Genomic DNA, 22,509 nt, shown 5'->3' on the forward strand with positions numbered 1-22,509 from the left:
GATGAACACTTGACGGAAGGCAGGGGTTTGGGTGGAGGCTGAGTCTGTGGGGGCTTTCCTGGAAGCAGTCTGTGGGTTGGCAGCATTTTTAGATCCTCTTATCTCCCTCTCCTCAGACTCCCTGTTCCGCAACTCTTGAATTCACTCCAGCAGTTTCCAAAGATGATTCCCTTCTTTTCCTTTTGTCTGGTTTTGAGGTATAAAGGAATGTTTATGCAACAGCAGTACTTCACCTGAAAGCCCGCACTTCCTATATAATAGTTAGAAAATTTCTCTTTGATGTGGGATTCCCAATTAGGTAAATTAATCAGTGCTCTATTTACACTCCATGTCTGGTTACCAGTTTCAGTTATATGTATTAGTAATAATACTGGCATTAGCTGCAACATATTCATTACATGGAAAGGTTTCTGGGCCAGGAAATATGTCTTCTAGTTTCTTGGAAACCCGACACTTACTAGTGAGGCCTATAAATAAAATGAAAACTTAAATAGTACTGACTTCACCTTCAACTCATAACTAAACTAAACCTGACTCTGGGACTGAAGAGCTATTTTCTCCTTCTGGTCTCATCAGCTACAAGTGTTACTAACTGAGGTCAAGCTACGTGCTCCCACCATGCATATCAGGCCAACAACCTGGTGCATCTTGGGGTTTGCCTTTTCTTGTGATACCAGAACTTTTACTTAAATTAGTGCTATATTTTTTCTCTTAGGACATCCTTTTATTCGTGGAAAATATTCAGAATGAATGGAATTTTTAAAATAAACCATCTGTTGCCCAGACCTTGGGAAAAGCAGCAATGTTTGAAAATACCAGATTCTACTAATCAGGGGCACAAAAGCCTTATTAAATGTACTCATTTTCTTATCTGTAGAGCTCAGGTTGGAAACCAGATCCAACCTCAGCATGCCAACAGATATCAAGTAAGAGAGGTCAGCATAGTCTATACCCTTATAATCTAGTCTGGGCACATCAGCTCAGAAATACTCTTCATAAATTTGAAAAGGAGACCTTGTTCCAGATAACATTGCAAATGCTTGGAGCCTGGGAAGCAACCAGGCATCCTCTCATCTTCATTTATATTATATTTATAATTTGGCCATAAGCAGACTATAGGGTCTACTCAAAATTACCTTAATATTACTGTTATGTTTATTCCTATTTTTGTCCTCTATTCCCCCACCTTATTATATTTTTCTCATTTCTAAAGATCAGAAAATTCATTAATTCATTTACTTATATTATAAATATATCAAATAACCTAGGGAAAGATGGATAGATGATAGATGATTGATAACTAAAAACAGACAATAGATAAATAGCTATGCAAAACAAATTGAAGTCATGGCCTCACAAAATGGTTAAAAGAAAGAGATTCCAGATGGAGGATGCTTTACACTAATTACTTGGAAACACTTGAGATTTCAAAGTATAGAGAGTAAGGAGAAGTCATTTCAAGCAGAATAAACAGCATGAACAGAAAGGTTATCATGCATTGGAAAAAACAAAATCATTTGGTTTGTGAAAGAGAGTAATGTGAATAAAAAACTGACAAGGGAAATGTGGTCTTGATAGATCACTAGAGCATGTGAGTATCAACCAAAGAATAGTATTCTGTCAATAATTAGGTCCAAAGAAAGTATAATCCACAACTCCCTGACTTTCATAATTTCAGTAGAGAGTAGTATAATTCATCACAATCTCTGATTTTTTAGGCTGTACAGGGAAGATGCTACATTAGTGGTGGAGAACAAGTCCTCTTATATATCTAAGATCCCCACTCTAGCTAAGATTATCACGACTCATCTATTGAAATTAATGATGTCATGTGATTTAGACAAGAATTTCACCAGCTCCTAATCATATCAACATTGGTTCTTCATTCTCAAATTACATTCTAGAGTTGCCTACAGGCTGATACTGAGTGTGGCTAATATGAAAGAGGTACCCTGAGCACATGCGAGATGGCTATAAAAGTTTGATAAAAGCTGTCATTTGATTTTGACTAGAACCAACATGTTCATTAATGGTCAATTTGGTTTTCCCTATGATCCAGAGGTCATTTCAGTATATGTGGAACTATGATATTTTCTTTCATATCCTTTAAGGTTTTCTGATAAATGTTTAGAATTCTGTGACTCTAGTCATCAAAGAAACACTCCTTTCCTAGCATTTCCTCTCCTGCTCCCTCTTTATTGTTCTCTATTGCACCTATCAACTTCTGGAATGCTTTTGGTTTCATGTGTGCATTTGTTTATTTTCTGCCCCTCCTCTCCAAATGGTAGCTCTTTTAAAACAAGGAAGATTTGTATGGGTTTATTTTGTACACTTTTTATCCCTAGTACCTAAGACAGATACTTGTTGAAAGACTGATTTTGAAAATGAAGGCAAAATATAGAGAAGGGGATTTTGGGGAAAAAGCTTTCTACATAAAACTTTCTCCAAAAGCTCATTATATAATTCGAAAATATCACTAATTACTTCATGAACTAATTTTCTATAGACTTCAAAGCACTTTTAAAAATGTATCTATTTTTTTCTTACCATTGCTGAAATAGCAATCCTATTCTTTCCGTATTCTATAGATAGGAATAATGGCAGAGGTGTGTTTTGGAGCTCAGCAGATGAGTCCAGGTCCCCTGATAACAAGGGCATATTGTAGGCACTATTTCATATCAGTTTGTATCTCACAATCAGTGAGCTTTTAGTGCTGAATTGTTTAGGGTACTACAAGTTGAACAAATAAATAATATCATTAACTTAATGCCCTTCCTGCTAGCATATGACCTTCTCACAGAAACAAATAAATAGGCAAATAATTAAGCAAACAAAACAAGAAATATAGAAACAGAAAGAAGAACAACATAGAAGAAAGGCGAATATCTCAAAGGGCTGAATATGTTTGTTCTTAATTTTATTTTTTAAACCCAGATTATTCTTTTCCCTTGTTATTATGTTGCATCTTACTTGCAGAAAGGAATGAGATTTAGTGCACTATCAAAATGATAAGTCAGCCACAGCTCATTGAACTTGGGAACATTATGGCTTCTGTCTCTTCAGATCCTCTTTTAACCTGAAAATATCTTTTGGATTAAAAATTGAAACTATGAAAATACTAAAAGAAAACATTGGTGAATTATAAATTTGGCATCAGAAAGGACTTCTTCTAAAAGAATATATATGTAGAAGTCATATAGAAAAGACAGGTAAATCTAATTATACAAAAAAAAACTTCTATATGGCAAAAAATGACAGGCAAAGTAATAAAAGAAGACAAAATAGGAAACAATTTTTTGCAGCTGATGTAGATAAAGTAACTGTTGCTTTAATATATAAGTAGCAGAAATCAATAACAAAAGACCCACAATCCCATAAAGAAAATGCAGAAGAGATAAATAGATATCTTATAGAAAACTAAAACACTAATACCTATCAAAAGATACTTAGCATCACTTATAATAAGAAAAATTCAACATAAAACTGTACTGAGACACAATCTTTTACTGATAAAATTGACAAAAATCCAAAAGTCTAACAAAAATACTATTTCACTTAGACTGAGAGTAAAATGGTACTTGCATATGTTACTAATGAGAATGTTAAATGATATAACCCTTGTTGAAATCCATTTCTCAAAATCTAAGAAACATGTATTCTTTTAATCAATAGTTTTGCTTCTGTAAATTTATCCTGAAGATAAACCTGCAAATCTATGAATTGATTTATGGACAAGGTTCTTCACTAAAATACTGTATAAAGTGACAAGAATTTATTTATTCATAGGGAGTAGTAGAACAAACTATGATATATTTACATAATGGGATAGTGTACAATGGAAAAAAGATGAATGCACTAATATGGAAAGATTCCCAAGATATACAGGAGAATGCAAGAATGAGATACACTGAAAAGGTATTGAACAATGAAAGATTGAGAACAGTGCACAAAGTGGATAAACTTTCATGTGAGAAGGTGAGGGGAAAATATAATATTTGTTTTTCTGCATAAAAAGATCACAGTAATTTTCCTAAAACAATTAATTAACACAAGTGCATACTAATGGGGAGAGAGAAGTGAATGGAGAGAAAGAGAGAAAACTGTTTATGTAGATTTGATTTTTTTTTTTTTGAATCCTGGAAATCTATTGCCTATGTAACTAAACAAATATATTTGAAAACTAATTCAGGAACAATCTCATATAAAAATGAAATGAAAGACAAAGCAATGATGAGATGGTTCCTGAACCCCATAAGCTTCCTTCAACTTTTAGCTACAGGTATAGTCACCCCTTTTGGACAAATGTGGTAAAACAGTTTGGCATCTTTAGAGCACAAATGCTTCAGCGTTCTTCCATCTCTAGCTTTGTAGCTGTCTAATGATGTTATTAGTGGATCTACCAGTAAAATGCATTAAAATGTTGCAGCTGTGAACTAATTGGGATGAATCCTCTTGAAAAGTGAATGGTGATTCCTTTATGTTTCCTTTCATTGTTGCATGGAGAGGACCTAGTTGTCCATTCATTGCTAAGAAGAAAATGCATTTGAGGAGTTTAAATGTATGCAGTTATTAAAAATAATAATCATAATATCTTCCTTCATTAAAAGATATTTATCAAGATCCTAAAGTGCTCAGGTGATAGATTCCATATGCGTAAGATTATTAACATGAGGCAAAATAGGGAATTAGGCCGATGATGTATATTGAGTATTTAGGTTTTCTAAAGGAGAAATCTATATAAATAGCACATCATAATTAATAATATTCTAGCGGCATCCAAAGGTTTATAAAATAAGCCACACATTCATTCACTGATCAGAAACTGTAGTGCAATAAATCCAATTGGACTATTGGTCCAATAAGTTGTTTCTGCAAAGGTTTATGTATGTTATAGTCAGAATGCTATCAGGAATGACCTAGAAGTCACACAAAAGAGCAGAAACAAAAACTCCTAAATCTCAATTCCCATTTCTTTTGTCTCACTGCTTTTTTTTTTTTACTAAACAGTGAACCAGTGAGTTAAAAACTCCATGCAAGAATTTCTTCTTCTGGATTCATTATTTACTTTAGGCAATGGTTTTAAAACAAGAAAGTAAGTAGGTTGAGAGTGTTCATCCATCCATCCATCCATTCATTCATTAATTCATTTATATTAGCTAAATACTCAATATGTTTTGCATATTTTGCCACAATTAGAGATACAGAGATAAAAGACACAATCTCTATCCTCAAATATTTCTATTTCAGTCTAGTGGGGAGAAAGGGAAGTAAATATTCAACTAATTATAACACAGGGTGATAAACTGCTGTAATTGAGTTAAGCATAAATAACTGCGGGAGAACAGAAGCATGGGACCCTGACTTTTAATAAGGAGACTCCATCACAAGTTTAAAGGAGATGATGTCATACCTAAAAGTTGAAAAATGGAAGAAGTACATCAAACAAAGATTATAGAGAATGGAAAAGGATATCAGGTAGAGGTAATAGCAACAAAACAAAACAAAAAACAAAAACAACAACAAAAAAACCCAGTGATATTACAGAGGTCTATTTCAGGAAATGGCAGGTAGAGCTCAGGGTGCTATTTGAGAATGACAGTAATTGATTTTTTTTTTGGCCCACCCAGGTTGGTATGGAGGTGCCCCACCCCACTCTAGATAAGATCATTAAGAAAGTCTAAGAGAAAGAGTAGCCAAGCAGAGCTCAGGGACAAGAATATTCCCAGCAGAAAACTGCATTTCTTGAACATATATGCCTATTTCAAGGAATGGTTAAGAAGCTGGGGGCACTGATTCCTGGTTGTCAGAGAAGAGCAGAACTATTCCAAATACTATTCCCCTGACTATTATCTAATCTCTTTTGTTGTCTCTGGAACCATGGCTCTTTCCCATCAATGAATTCATTCAGTCCCTGTAATCAACTCTGATTAGTGTTGTTTAACATCAATCTTTTCTACTTTTTTTCAAAGAAAGATACCAATCAGCTGCTGAACACCCCTGCTTGTTAAAAGCAGCACCTCTCCTGCTGACTTACCGTTCTCTTAATCAAAAGGGCAGGAGGAAGCAGTTGGGATTCACTTTTCTTTTTTTTTTTCTTTCAAAGTACACAAATGTCAACTTCCTCAAGGATGTTTGGCATAGCTGAGTTCAGTCATGGAACGTACAAAGTCAGCTTGATCAAAAGGTTGCAGGCTGCCCACTGCTAAAATGGATGGAGAAAAGGAAACCACAGGCTTCCCTGAAGTGTGAATGAGTGTATAGGCCACTGCCACATGTGTATTTACACTGAAGACATGCTGAGCTGACAAGGGAGTTTAGGAAACATGAACTCCCCCCACTGTACTTCTCTATCTTCACTTTTGAGCTCTAGGAGCAGGGATTTCTACTGTACCCAGCCAACTGGTTACCACATAGATTTAGAGCAACCCTGAGTCATGGCCGTTTTTGTGTATTTAAAAAAATATTTCACTACCAGTCTCCCACTATTTAGCTCAAGAATACATTCATCCTTTCCCCCATATACTTGAAAGTATTAGTACCTAGAACAGGTACAGAAACATACATTCATTCATTTTCTTACTGTTTTAAGATACCAGTATCCACTATGTGGCTGTCAATATGAGAAACTTTTGTTAATAATCCCCTGAAAGACACTTCTAATAGTCTGATGCATAAAATAAAATTTCATAAAAGTTATTTTAAATTGTGAGTCACATTGATTTTAGAAATAGGAAACAATCTGTAAATAATACTTATGGACTCATCTCAGCCTGAATATATAGTCCATCATGCACAAATGTCATCATATATGGTGATCTACAAACAAAATTATGGAAGATATTTGGTATTTGTAGCAGTGTACAGCTGGCATGGTTAAAAACAATATTTTTTACAACTTTGCATTGTACAAATGAAAACTGAGGTGATGAGAGGTAAATATTAGTATAAGGTCACAAGGAGTTCTGGCTAGACCCAGGACTCAAGAATACAGAGTCTAAAGGCCACTACTATGGATGGACAAGGAAAGGGATGAGATACTTTAACAAGGACAGGGATACACATCTAGAAAAGACTCTTATTTCACTTGAAATGCCTCTGAATTCCTGGAAAGAGAATAGGCAGAAATACATCCATAGGAAGACTTGTATATGGAATAAAGTAATACATAGTATCTCTTCTTTATGTAGTCTAAAAAAATTTATCTGAGCAGTGTTTCTCAAACTTCCTAATCATAATGACAAACTTCCTTAATCATAATGAGATTTCTTGTTTCAGATCCAAATGCCAAGGCCCTTCCATGGAAATCTCTGATATTTTCTAGGTCTGGGTAGACTCAGGAATGTGCATATTTCACAGGTGACCCTGACAATTCTTAGGATCAAGGATGTTCAGTAAACACTGTCCTAGAGAAACTTGGCCACATTGGTTTAAATAGTCTTCATTCCTAAGGAATCCTACAGTTTCAGTGTTTCTATTGCTCCTTTTAAGCAGGTGCAGACTCTCACAGCAAACCATGAACTCATATATATTCCTTTAAAACAACTATAGGCAAATTTACTGAATTTTAAGGAATTTAGCATTAGCAAAAAAATCAAAAGGAACATTAAGTAGCTAATTCCCACAGAAACATTAACCTGTAACTTCCAAGTATCCATTTCTATTTTTTAAAATATAGGCTCAGTTGACATTCTTTAATTGCATGGAAAGTTTTATTTTTAATTTTATTTCATTGTCTTTCAGTCTGGTTAATCAGATTACTAATTTCTGCCCTGTTGAAGGTAATCTTAAAAAAATAATTTGCTTTTCTAAATCCCAAGAATATTAATATTAATAATAATAATGATAAGACAAACCAAACAAAAGTAATCAAGAAAAGATACCTCCACATTTGAGTCTAGCCCTTCTCTTTCTTACTGAAACATCTTGTACCCTTTAAAAGGTAGAAATAAGTCTATTCATATTATCAAATCTTTATGATAAGTTAGTCACTTTTCTTACAAATTCAGTCTGAGGCAAAACTCTTCTGCTCTTCCATTTTCCTCTATTGAAAGACACTATGATGAACTCACTTCTGGGTGTCTTTCAATTAGACTTCTTTTAAATGAATACCAAACAATCTAACCAAGAAACAAACAATATTCTTGTTACTTCTTTTACAATAATTCCATAATCTGGAAGAAAACTAAATTTTGTGGGAAAGAATTGCCCATGCCCTCATATAAGCATAAGAGAAGGGACAATAACTACAAAGAATATCTGTCATTTGTGGTTGTACTGTAGTTATAGTAAGAATTGCACAATTAATTTCCACTATCAAATTAAACTGGTAAATGGGCCTAGATTAAATAAACAAGTGTGCTCTGCTTGCTTTGCTCTGTTATACACAAAGTAATCTTAAATTCAGTTTATCATCACCAGCATGTTTTCATTTTGGGGCAAAAATAATCTTTTTCTTCATAAGGAATATTGTACAGTGAGACAATGAAAGTCAATGATGTATATAGTTATAGGAGAATGACTGCTGCTAAAATAAGCACCTAGTTTAGTAGACTATTTTTCTTTGAAGCTTGAAGCACAATAATTTTTCCCACTGGGAAAGAACGTGTCTCTTGAGTGGGGTAGAGTCTAAGTGACAGTGAATGGTGTAACCTGCAGCAGGAAATATACTCTGCAGGGCAGCATCCATGAGAGTTGGAAAGCATCAGCACAGTATAACAGACATTTGGAAAGAGCAAAGATATGTACCCTTTGAGGCACAATTGAAAGATTACAGATTATGGTTAAGTGAGCATACTTTTGAGAGTCCATCTCTGTTGGCCACAAGAACATTGGTACTCAACACTTGATAGGTCTCTTTAATTATATCAGAGACCAGGGCTATTTTCCCAGGTTAGATGGGAGCAACAACTAACAAGCTGTCCCCAGCTTCTATCAGGACCCAGATGGCAAAGTCCCAGCAACCACAGCAGCAGAAGCAGCAGCAAGAGCATGGTTTTATCCTGTAGTTCCTGCCCATGGAAGAGCTATGCCCTGTCTGCTCCCACTGACAAGCAGATAAATACAGAGGTCTGTCAACAAGTACATATTTATGTATATCTACAGCTCCCTCATGCAGACCTTCGCAGAATGCAGAACAGCTTCCATTTTCATAACACATGAACCCGCTAATGGGGTGAGACCCATTTCTCACAAGTGGGTGAAAAGAAGCATCAATATGCAGTCTTAACCCCCATTTGTGGGCAGGAACCTATCATTCCACTGTAGGCCTATAGGTCTCTTACTCACACAGTCCTTCATTTATTTTCCAAATATTCTTCCCATAAATGGTGCTACTCTGCACTGTGCAAGCAGTTTTGATAGGCAAAACTGTCAATTTCTCACTCACTATCTCATGGGCAAAATTAAGTCTAGTATATACCTGGAGTTGAGTGACTGGGGAGACAGGATATTTTCTTATTTAGGAGGCATTTTCCATGTTAGAGACTCATAACTTAGAATAAAAAAAAATCATAGAAGTTTGTCCATGTTAAAAATCCTTGAAATCAGGGGAGTTCACAACTGTGTACTATAGTCTACTGTGGACAAACATTTTGCAGAGCTCAGAATATAAAGAGAAGAATAAGGTATGATCCTATCTAACAGGAGCTTTGAGTAGGCACAGAGTAAAAAGCACTCACTCAAGTAATCATATAATAAAATGGGTTACTTGCCTTAAGAGGAACAAAGCAAAGTATATATGCAATTCATGGTCAACAGGAGGTTGAATATAGAGGTGGTATATTGGCCAAGTTGATTTCCTTTAAAAAATATCAGAATTTTCCAAAGAAGGGTCAACTGAATGCATGTAGATAATGATGGTTGAACTAAAAGCATAAAACAAAAGCAAGTCAATATAAGCACTATTTCTTATAATCAAGGTCCAGAATACCCTTGGGATGTCTGTCTGTAACTATTTCACAGGGATAAACAGAGCTTGGAATGGTCTTGAAATCTCAGCTGAAATATAGCCTTTCCTGAGTTTTCTTTTTGTTGCTGATCTGGTTGAATTAAAGAAAGATGGAAGAAAATGTAGGGGAAGATTCTATAGTTTTTTAAGATACTGACAGTAGCATTAAGAACCTTGAATGAATGCCCCTCCAGAATCCCTCTGTGCAGATCAGTACTCTGATATGTGAGCTCTCCCATAGATTCTTACATAACACGAGCTCATGGGTGTCCCTTGTGTTTGTGCTTTAAGATGTCAAACATCGAGAGTTGTTCGGGAACATGTAATAAAGCCCTCACTGAGTGGAGGCTTGAGTAAGCCTGAAAGCCTTCTCCCAACCTCACCCTGCCCTATAGGAGTAATGGACTTCATTAAAATCACATTAAAAAGCAAATGGGATCAGGAATGTAGGAGATATTTTCCAGTTAAAGTTACAGTTAGGTAGGATTAGGGTTGGGAGGGAAAAGATATGGAAAGTGCTATTAATATTCATTGAAATATCTCCTTTTATCTCCTCAGTCATGACTGAATTTGAGTTTTTCTCACTTTACATCTGAATTATTGCAAGTGCTTCTCAGTCAGCATCTCTGACTCATCTCAACCCTCTCAATCTGCCCTGCAAACTGTAGTCAGGTTAACTCCTAAAACACCCCTTTCATCATTTTTCCTTAGCTCTAATATTTCAATTATTCAGTGAACCCTTGTTGCATTCTAACTGTATGAAAGCCATTGTTCTCATCACCCAAAAAGAATAAATTCTGAACTCCATCTGACTTTCCAAGTTCATATTCTAATATTCTACAAAGAGGATCTCATTTCTAATTTTACTACTTTGTCTACACACCAACTTCATTTCCACTGATTGAATTTTCTCCATCTTACCTACTTTTCCCCCCAAATCTCTCCACTGGATGCCATCTTTGCTTTTCTCCAAATAATTTTTTTCTTTCATCCTTTAATACTTCAGCTTTTAGATCTATAGCTAAAGTTCTCTTTCTATTATCAAGCCTTCTATGTACCATTGCAGACCACCATGACATGGATTCTTGGAGTGCCATTTTTTATTATTCCTCTGGTACAGAATAATAGACTAATAATTTCCATATAATTAGTCTTAGGATGTAGTTATTCATCTCAGTACTAAGACTGTAAAAACTGTATGATCCTTGTAAGCAAGTATTGTGTCTATGATAATCAGTAACATTGTTAACTATCATGACAATTACAAAATTTAGTGCCATACTTTTATCCTAAATAAATTTAAGTTATATTTCTTTTTAAAATCTTGTCTCACTTTTTCCATGAGTCCACAAAACAAGCCCCCACCAAAAAAAGGGAGAAAAAAGAAGAGTGACAATAAAGGGAACACAATACATATCAACATGTAATTGTCAATGGTCTTTTACTGACTACAACAATGGTGCATTTTGCTGTTAGCTCCTCTTTTACACGTGAGATTTGCCATTACACACTACCAACCTGATGTCAACTTTGTCCAGTTAACTGATATTAATTTAGCTTTCGATGCTTTTAGCACCAGCCTGTCATTCAAACAAATATAAGGCATCAGAGATCAAGTTTAGGAGACAAGATCTCTGATATTCATCAAGGAGCTAATATAAGACCATTATGGGAGGCAAAACAAATGGTACAACAGTCTGCCACAGTAGCTCAATGCTATTGCTTACAGCTAGGACTTGATTATCAGATTCTACTTACTCATTGGTAATATATTTTCTGAAAATATAATAAATGAAGAAAGAGGTATCGAGTAACATGGTATAAAGATCTGAATCAAGGTTAAGCATTTTATTAGAAATGCAAATGGATAATGAACCACCCTAAAACTAAAATGGAAAGAAAATGGGTTCTAGAGTGGGGTTTATGGTTTCCTGAAGGAATAGATGAAGCAGAGGGTAGGTATACTATATTGATTGGGTATTGGTATTTAGGGTTCATCTCAGGCAAGAAGGCAAAAATAATGAAAAGAGTTTGGACTGGAAGACTGAGAATGATAATTAAGAATAGTGAATGGAGTGGCCTAGATGGACAATGAGGTCAGCATTTATCACACCACCCAGCTAGGACTAGGACTAAGACTTAAGTTGAGAGTCTAGAAATGAAGAATGTTCATTCATTCCCTCATTCACTATGCATTTATCTATTGAGCTGGAAACAGAATGGTGAACTTATCAATGAACCTAAACTGGACCACAGTTTAACAGAATTTTTAGCTTAGAAGTAAAATAGGCATGAAGGACAAGCATTTGGATGAAAGCAGACAAAGTGAGTAGCTAATAGGAATGAGGCCCAGCAATGCAATAATCTTGTAAGAAACACTTGAAACCTGTGCTGAGATGGAACTCAGCATGAAGCCCACCTCATCAAAAGCATGGGTGTCTTATATTGAAAATAACATATACCTAAAGCTCAAGACCTCAAATGGGCCAGGCAAGCATACCTAGGTGAATAGGGTATGTGCCTGCGTGTTTGTTTGTGCAGGTGGGATTTTTTTTTTCTAACAGGTACAAACCATGATTCTCTAGCATAGGAATAGTGATGATGAGGAGGAGGAGGAAGAGGAGGAGGATAATGGTGATTATGGTAAAGGCAGCTGATGTTGATGGAGTTCTTACTATATGCCAGGTATTGGTTTAAATTATTTACATTTACTAGATCATTCACTCTTCACAGTAACTTTACAATGAAAATAAATTTCTGATTAGCATCCTGATCCTTCTTCTGTTCTTCCTTTACAGACAAAGAAACAGAGACACTGAGAATTAATTTTCCCAAAGTTAAACAGCTTGTAAGTTTTAGAACCCAGGAAGTCTGCAGGTCTAATAAAATTGCTGTGTTAAACTCTGGAGAGCAACAGCAGAGTTGTACTCCCTCATCTCAGAGGTATCTATATCCGAATACTATATATGGTTTACATTCCCATGGGTAGAAATGATATTCTTACCAGAGAAGTATCCCTTCTCAGAAACATGAAAATAACATATTATGTTATTTAGGCATATAATGAAGGTTTTTAGGGTAACAGATGAGATATTTGGCTTTTATAAATTTTAATTTCTAATTGTACTAATTAAACAATAAAAAGTATCATGATGAAGCACTAGAATAATAGACAGGCTAATATGGAAATTAAAACTCTAGCCTCAAGTGTGACTCTGTCTTCACTTGTCTACAGGATAGTGTAAGGATTAATAAAATGACTATAAAATAGTTATCTTATGAAGAATCATATATTTCATTATTATTGTGATTTTCTGAACCATGATAATTCTGTTGGGACTTCTTATTAAAACAGTACATAAACGTGAATCCAAAACCCAGGAAAAAGAATCACCAAGTTAAAACATCAGAGGTGGGGCTGGGGCTATGGCTCAGCAGTAACGCACTTGCCTGGCATGTGTGAGGCACTGGGTTTGATTCTCAGCATTGCATATAAATAAATAAAAATAAAGATCTATCAACAACTAAAAATAAAAAATATTTTAAAAAAATCAGAGGTATAATGCCTGAAGAAGGTTGAACTGAAGTATCCAATTTTGCAGTATCCACTTGAGACAAAGTTGATTGTTCACATGGAGGGATGAACATGAGATTTTAATTTAAATCCAAGGAGAAACATCTTTAACTTTGACTCTTTCCATATTGGTCTCCTGGAGTCATGTCCAAAGCAGCATCTAGTAAACACTATTTGACAATATGAAATTCTATATAAATGTATTTTCCTAAGAGTATAAACATTCAACTTGGGTTCCTGTTTTCAGTTTGAGTGTATCTCAAGATAAAATGCCCCTGTTATATATCTAGGAAATCACTTTAATGGGGTGCTGCATTATCTGTATTTTACTGGACACCAATACCATAGTTTCTGTTATTTTCACAAGTAAGCATGTGTCAAGGTAAAGAGGGGAAGGAATGGGGCAAGTACTTACAAGCTGTAACCCTGTTGTACAGGTAAATATAAAAGGTACTTCTTTTTCTAGCTTCAGAATGCTGGAAGATCCTGACCTGAAATTGTTTTAAATCAGAAAAACAGGAACACCTGTACAGTGAATTTGGTTGGGGAGAGGGAGGATTTTTGGCTCCTTTTATCATTTGACCGTCAATGAATAATATAACTGCTTTTAGCCCTTAAGCCTGTAAAAGGTGACAGATACCTGTCATATTTTAGGACAGCTTATCACTTCAGCCCCTGGAGTGATAGAGTATTTATAGACACAAAGATAGAAACATAAAGCATATATGTATAGGCAGGAGTCCCCTGGAGGTGGCGATTAGGACCAGGCAATAATTTTAGCTTGAAGTTCCTATGACTTAAATAGCCACTTGAGCTCTGCTCTTGCAGTTTACGATGTCAATAGAGCCCCTAAATGAAATTACAGCCTTCTGATACGCAGCAGGATATCCTTTCTTTGCCATGCAATGTACACGGCCAGGAGAAATTGCTCTGTATATGGGGTTTCACTAAAGCAGAATTTATCATAAGGCTGCTCTGCTAAAATATCATTATGCTGTTATTCACTGGATAACACATCTAATGACTTGGGGTGCACTTGATAGCCATGTTTCAGTGAACACAGACGCACGCCCTGATGTGAACTGGGCACTCCAGTGCTTCAAAGTGCTATCGATTTTAATTCTACCATAATTTACACCTGGCTTGTTTTGCCAATAGCTTGAACCCATGCTAACACTGGAACATACACATACAAGCATTAGAGAAATCAGAAATGAACTGTATAGCAAAAAATTCATGCAGCAAAACTTTCCAAAATTCTGCCTTTATAATAATCTCCATTGATGCTAATTAAATATTCTGCACTACTTTCTCTGTTACACTTGGGCATTTCCTCTGTTAGCATCGCCCTATGGTCAGTGGTGATAGTAATAAAAGCCTCTTATATTTGTACAAACTCATCTGGGGCCAGTCATTTTGGCTCCCCCCACCACCCACCACAGTGACTGGAACATAATAAATAGTTGTGCTTAATGATCTTCTCTGAAGTCCCTTCTTTCTCTCTGTTCCATAAATGTGGTGTACTCTAAGGATCGGCTCCCTTTTACCTTCTTTCAATATATTTTCCTTGAGAAATGTTTACTCCCTAATTCTAACTACTAACATGCTTCAGAAGCCAAACTTATATATATCTTTACTGTCATATCTTTAGTATACCTGACTAAATCTAACTACTATCGGTCATCAGTTGGATGCTTCCTTAGGTAATTAGATTTAGTCAGGAACACCAAAATTAAACACATTAAAAAGCAAATTTATTGTCTTATTCCAACATGCAAGACCTAGTTCTCTCACAGCTTTTCTAGCTTACGTGTATCAAAGCAGAAGTCTGTGAGCAGTCCAAAATTCCTTCTTCTCTTGATGCCCAGTCCAAAGGTTATTAAATTGGGTCTATTCTGCCTCTTATCTCTTGAAGATGTCTCCTCCTCTCTTTCTATTCCCATAGTTATTGTCCTAGTTCAGGGCTTCATTGTTTCCTGTCTGCACAATTTAAGTGGCCTCCTAACTCATTTTCCTGCCTCTATTCTCCCATTCTTATAATCTATCCTCCACTCTGCTGCCAGGGTGATCTTCTGTAAAACAGTGTGATCATTAACCTTCTCTACTTAAAACCTTTCAATGGCTCCCCAAATGCTACGAGATGAAGTTAAAACATCTTTGCATGGCAATCAAGGCCCAACATGATTGTTCCCTGCCTACATATACAGCCTCATTTCTTCCCACTCCCCTACTAAACATCACAGATACTGTTCCTCAACTCTGCCATGCTATTTCCTATTTAAGTGTCTTTGCCCCTGCTGGCCCTGTTACTGAATTCTCTTTCTCCCTCTGACCATTGGGGAAAATCCTTCAAGGCCCAGCATGGATTTATTGTCTCTTCTGTAAAGTTTCCCCTGACTCTTCATTCCAAGGTACAATCATCTGAATGCTCACTCTTGTGTGCTTCTAAGGCTCCTTGAACAACCTTCAGTTATGTTATTTAGCCTATGGCATTCTCCCAACCAGTTTGTCTATCTGTCCTTGCTGTAGTGAGGAACTTAAGACCCTGTCTTATTTAATCTTTGTGTTGTCAGGACAAAACCAGCTTCTTCACTATAGTACATAAGGGTCCATGTGATCAGGCCACTCTGCCTCCATTACCTCATCTCCTACCGTTCGTTCTCTTGCTTGCCTATTCTGATCCTGCTACACAGACTTGCCAGATGCATTGTTTTTTTTGTGTGTTGTATTGCACTTATTTTTATTTTTATTTATGTAAGGTGTAAAATTTATTTAAAAATTTAAATTAAATTTAACAAGTACTCTAAAAGATAAAAGTGTACATATTAATGGGGTACCATGTGATGTTTTGATAAATGTATAAAGTGTATTATGTTTCAATCAGATTAAACATATCTGTCTCCTCAAACATTTATCATTTCCTTATGAGGAAAAGAGTCAAAAATCCCTTCTTCTAACTTTTTAAAACACATAGTACATTATCATCATTTATAATCACATTACTGTACAGTAGCATATCAGACCAATCTTTCCCCATCCTTCCTGCCCCTCTACTCTTTCTGGTCTCTGGTAACCATCATTCTATACTCAACTTCTATGAGATCAGACACAATCTTGTCCAAGGCCTTTGCTCTGCATGGGTCTACAGACAAAATGTTTTTGCCTAGATATCCACAAAACTTGCTTCTTAAATCTCATTAAAGAAGCCTTTTCTCAAAAGTCCTTTCAATGAAGCTCTCTCTTTCCACATATTTAAATTTGCAAACTTATGTCTCTTGCTCTGGCTCTCATTCTCTCTTTCCTCCTTTAATTTTTTCCCCCCGAGTACTCATCACTATCTAACATGCCTGGTCTCTCCTAGAAAAAGTACTATAAGAACAGAGATTTTTCACTTGTTGTTTACTATAGAATCCCCAGCCCAGGGAATAGTACCTGGTACATAATTTGAATTTCTCAATAAATATTTGTTACTAAGTAAATCAATGATTAGCTTCTAAGATAATAACTGACACAGAGTAAGGGTTCAAAAATGTTTCATAAATGAATGAGTAACTGAATGTTAAATCCATGTTTAAAGAATGTAATGAAGAAACAGTCTTTGTACTCTGATCCTAATAACAAACTGGAAAGTCAGTCAAATTGTACTATTATCCTTCTTTGACAAATGAAGTATGCTCCTTAATTTAGGAGTCTAAATAATGTCTACATGGGTAGTTTAAAGTTTGCACTTCCCCACCCCCAATTCACTATTGAAAGATACAGGCAATTCTTTGCATTCTGATCATGATGTAGCTGTAAATTTTATTATATTATATTGGTTCCTCTTGACTGGGAAGGCAATTAGCAGAAGGTGCAAGGTGCTAATACTTTTTATTACAATTTATGTCTTTCCATATTTGGTACTTTTCATAAGAGATCCTTTTCTTTCATTTTCAAAAGTGGATTAGGCACTCATACAATTTTGCCCCTCAGAGTGATTTGTACATGACTACCCAAGAGGACATCATACTACAAATCCTGCCAGAATGAACTGGAAGGTGAGTGTGGCTTTTATAGCTTGAGGATGAACAGGTTGTTTGGTGCCAAGTTTGTGCTAATGAAAATGTCCTTTATGTGTTAACACCCAGAGGAGAACAAATTCAACAACAAACATTCCACTTTTGGCATGTCTCAGAGAGTTAACTTTCCATTGTTGAAGGGTTAATTATCCATTATGTGAACCACGTCTTTGTCCCTGTGGCTGCTTACATCTAGGAATTCAGTTTACTAGAGAGTGAGTAGGAAAAATAAAAAGAGACAAAAACAAACACTTCATTTATCTATCTATATCTATCTATCTATCTATCTATCTATCTATCTATCTATCTATCTATCTATCTATAGATTGGAAGCTCCAGAAAAGAGACAGAATCAGAAGTAGTTTGGAAATCGGCAAGTTGATTGACCACTGATATAGATGAGATTAAAGCCCAGTTTACACAATATTTTGGTTTCTTTTCATTATTGTTTATTAGGTCAGTTTGTAGTCTATGAAATTATTTTCTGGATGTGATTTCTATCCACAGGGTATCATTTAGAGTGCTGGACTGGGGAGACTTTGCAAATGGAACTTTAGGGGTGGCTCAACTTAATGTCCCTCTCCTCTGAAGATGTCTTAGTTTGCTGCAGCTTAATGACTGAAGCAACACCAAGTGATTCCACCAGTTTCTCTACTCATCGATCAGAAACAATTGAACTTGGCTATTTTCAGCTATTATTTACCTCAACCAGGGCATTTAATTAGTGCTCGTTAAGACAGCAAACGATTTGGCTGCCTGTCTTCTTGCCCCTGTTCTTTGTTGAGCTGTCTGTCTGCCCCTTCCCTCCCCTGTCTACTTCATGGGACATTCACAGCCAGTTTTCATGCATTTCTGCATTTGACATCAGCCCAAGCTCCTCAAATGTTGAGTTTGAGAAAAGGGAAGAACCACTAACTGACTGTGAGCAAACAGTTGAGCTGGAGAGGCCTCCATTGGTATGATACATTTAGGTCAGAATGGTATTTTCAGACTGAACGAACTAACCACAGTAGGTGTTGGGTCACCTTCATAAGTCTTGGAAAATGAATGAAACTACAGCAAATTTGACATTCTAGTGTCCCATCAGAAGTTACCCATTCTTTGTTGGTGATTAGAGAAAGCACCTCAGCAAAAGGCTGGAGATGATGTTCAGCTAGCTGGAAGATCTAACATAGGGTGTTAAAGGCTCAGATACAAAAAAAAATTATTGATTTATTTTATGAACATGTTTCTTCCATTATGATAAGCAAGATATGTTAATTGTCAATGCACTGATATGTAGATATTCATTCCTTCATTCATCATCTATTCATTGATCCTCCACTAAGATTGAGGCAATTTGTTGGAAGAGAGAAATAAACAAACATAAAATATAATACCTGCCCTCTAATCACTTTTAGTTTCATATATACAAAAAATTTCAATTCAAGGCAATGTATGATAAGAAACATACACTAATTTTAAAAATGCTGTCAAGGTCAAATCACTCTTAGTTTGGATAATCATTGAAAGCTTCAGAGAAAAAAGTGTGACTTCATAGAATATGATTTAACTAGATATTTTGAAAAGGTATCTGATGCTCATATGTAAATGCAGTATCAAAGTATTTAATACACAACTAAGTAGCTGAGAAACTAGAATAAACTGGATTATTTGCATATGTATTAATTCTTGCAAAAAGTAAATTCATTAAATATATTCTCAATTTTAAGATAATTATTAGAAATTTGATTGCCTTCTATTTAATTTTAAACTACTTTATACATATAGCAATTCCTATTTTGAAGTTTTGCATAATAGAATTTAGTTTTATAAACTGACATGTGTATTTAATGAAGGACAATAACCAAAGTTATCAGTTAACAAAATCTTTCCTTTTGAAGATACTGTTCATAAATGTTTGTACAAATTTTCTGTGTTCTCAGTGGATAAAATATCCACTTTGCTTATAGTCAGTTAATAAAACATTTTAGTGAATGAAAAGGCAAGTAATTCCAGCTAGTATTTGGTCATATTTTTAATATTTGAATATAATCACATGACTTGCAAATATATACATCTATTATGCATATTTGAACAAAAATACATACCAAACAAGGAGTCAACTCCTTTTAAAGTTTTAAAAATATGCCTTCCTTGGGAATCACAAAAATACCAAAATACATCTCTGTATAAATAATAAAAACCAATTTCTTAATGAGATAATCACAATTCTGTTATTTAGTAATTTCATTTGTGTATAATTGTGACTGCCTAATTAAATGAATATAACCTATAGGAAGTATTTACATCTAAAATTTGTGTGCAAAACATATGTATTTTAAATTATGCATATTCATTAATTTAATAAAGATAGAATTTCCAGATGAGTACTGGAAAACTGAATTTTTATAAAGATACTATGAAGGCTTGTAACACAGGTATTGAAAAAAAATCAGGTAATACTAATACTAATACAGTCAATTAAGTTAAAAAAATACACTGTTTTGTCCTTCTATCAAATTCCAACTTCTCATATTTCTTAACTTAGCCACAGAGTTCTTCTCTGGCCATGAGAAAGTCCAGATCTTAGCAACTATAAGAAAAATCTCTGGCAGATTAGATTTTTTAAATGTCATCTCTTGGGACATACTCTTAGATATTTGTTTTTGTCTAGAGTCAATTATAAAATTTTATGACAATTGTAGTTTCAGAATAAAGTGTTTTCAAAGTGTTAAGAGATCCAGATTCCCTTCCACATAGTCCAAATCGACTGTGAGTTCTTACCTGACCATAGAAGACATTTCTCCTGGGAGTTTGGGTAGTCTGTTAACCAACAGAGGCAGAGCCTCCTATATAGCTCTTGGTGGTAATGGTGTAAGAGCTAGGTACATTTTTTATACCATGTTTTATTTTTTTTTAACCATTTACCCCTTCAAATTCTTCCTTAAAGAAAACAAGAAAACTGATGGATAGGCCTGTAAGCCCAGTAACTCAGAAGGCTGCGGCAGGAGGATCTCAAGTTTGAGGCCTCCCTCAGCAAGTTAGTGAGTCCCTAAGGAACTTAGAGAGACCCTGTCTCAAAATAAAAAATAAAAAGGGCTGAGGATATGGCTTGGTGAGTAAGCATCCATGGGTTCAATGTCTGGTACCAAAAAAAGATAGAGATAGAGATAGAGAGATAGAGACAGAGTGGGGGGGGAACTCATGGGAAATACCCAAGAAACATTATTATATATATCAACAGTATAGTAATAACTAACATAGGCTAACTGAAATGGGCAAACTTTACTATTATATAAAAAGTTAATATGCTTTAAGCATGTTGGCCCTAATAAAATTCTGAGATTGCTTCCTATCATAATGATGGATGAGGAATTTGATGAGTCTCAGAAACTATAGGAATTGTGATAGGAAGGTTTATCTTTTTCCAAGGGATCCCTGACAAATCTTGATGCGGCTGTAGCAGTGGTTAGTCTCTGTAGGGAACTTTAGATATGTAAGTATGCATGAAGTATATGGTTAAGAATCTGAACTGTCTAGAGTAGCAAACAAGATTCCAAAGCTAAGTATCAATGTTATATGTTGGATCACTGTGCCAGCTTGGACAAGAGTACACACAACAGGACCATTCAATACACATCTGGTTAGATGTAAAATCAACTACTGCTAAAGCATTTTTAACTCTAGGAGGAATCTACTGGCAACGTGTTAATAGCAAAGACAACTAAAACAATAAAATAGCATCTCTTTGCAAATATTTAAGAACATCGAGTAACTGCCCCTTAGGCTGGGTTGTGGTTCTGGGAAGTTTTAGCCTATGAGAACCATATTGGGGACATCAAAGACTCCTTCTCTATCCAAAGAGCAATTCACTTCAGATGCTGCCACACAGTCAAATGCTTTTATGGCTACCATGTTTTTTTGGTTTTCGTTCCCCCCCCCCCCCACACTCAGTATTTCAGAACACGCCAGATTCTTAAAATTAGAAAGAAGATGAGAAAGTACAGTGAGATCAAATACCTGTAGAAGAGCAACTAAGTAGGGATCAGACGGCAAAGGATGAAAATATATTCCACCTGAAATTTCACTTCCAAGAAGAGTATGAGTTAATATGAAGGACATGAAAGGCTATCATTGGCTCTGAAAGCTGGGATGGTGGCTCATATGATAGTCTCACTATCAGACAGGATGCAACCTCCCTACTCCCACACCATTCCTTCGACAACTTCCCAGAGTCTACTCAATCAGAATCTTTTATATTGAGGACAATACTATATTTGGGTTTAATACCAGGACAGCCATCTAGTTTTCCTATGTCAGGATGATGAATTTCCCTGGAACCAAATAAGGATTGTCATTGAATTCTTCTGCTCCATATCATGAATACAGAAGAATAAAGAAAAGGGTATGACAAATAAGAGTGGGCAGAGGTTTCCTAACATTTAAAAGCAGCAGTTCTTAGCAAAGTGATCTTTCGAAGAACAGTATTAGCAATATTCTTCTGCTAAACATCCACTGTAGAATTTCTTTCCTGCTTATCTGGGTATGTAAGCACTGTGAGTATAACATAAATGCTCAGAACAAAGTTGCATGAAAAGTTGGTAGAGGGAAACTTCAAATGAACAATTAATTCCACTTTCATTTCTCCCACCTACTACCCTGGATACTACTTTCCTGCCCCCACTCAATCACCTATCTTCCTCCTCCATTAAGCATGTTTGCTAGGTATGTCAAGGCCAAAAGCCATCTGTGGAGGCACAAAACTTATGCCTACAGGCTCCTCCTGAGCACAGACCCAAGGCTCTGCCATTGTCCATCGGGTGCTCTAAGCTGTGCACACTGAAAATCTTTATCACTCTGTTTGGTAGCTTTTTTTAAAAAATGTATATTTTGTTGTTGTTTTTTAAAACACCCTTTATTCCCTGCCTGCCTCAGAGACACCAAGAATA

At 35.6% G+C, this 22,509-nt stretch overlaps 1 protein-coding gene across 3 annotated transcripts in view; it reads right to left on the reverse strand.

Annotated features, from left to right (window-relative positions):
* Positions 1 to 22,509, reverse strand: part of ZBTB20 (zinc finger and BTB domain containing 20) — a gene marked incomplete at its 5' end in the record, with an annotated part of 843,452 nt that overhangs the window by 265,009 nt on the left and 555,934 nt on the right. The window lies entirely within an intron of this gene.

Source organism: Spermophilus citellus (genome assembly GCF_964194105.1).
Source record: "Spermophilus citellus genome assembly, chromosome: 7".
Taxonomy (NCBI): domain Eukaryota; kingdom Metazoa; phylum Chordata; class Mammalia; order Rodentia; family Sciuridae; genus Spermophilus; species Spermophilus citellus.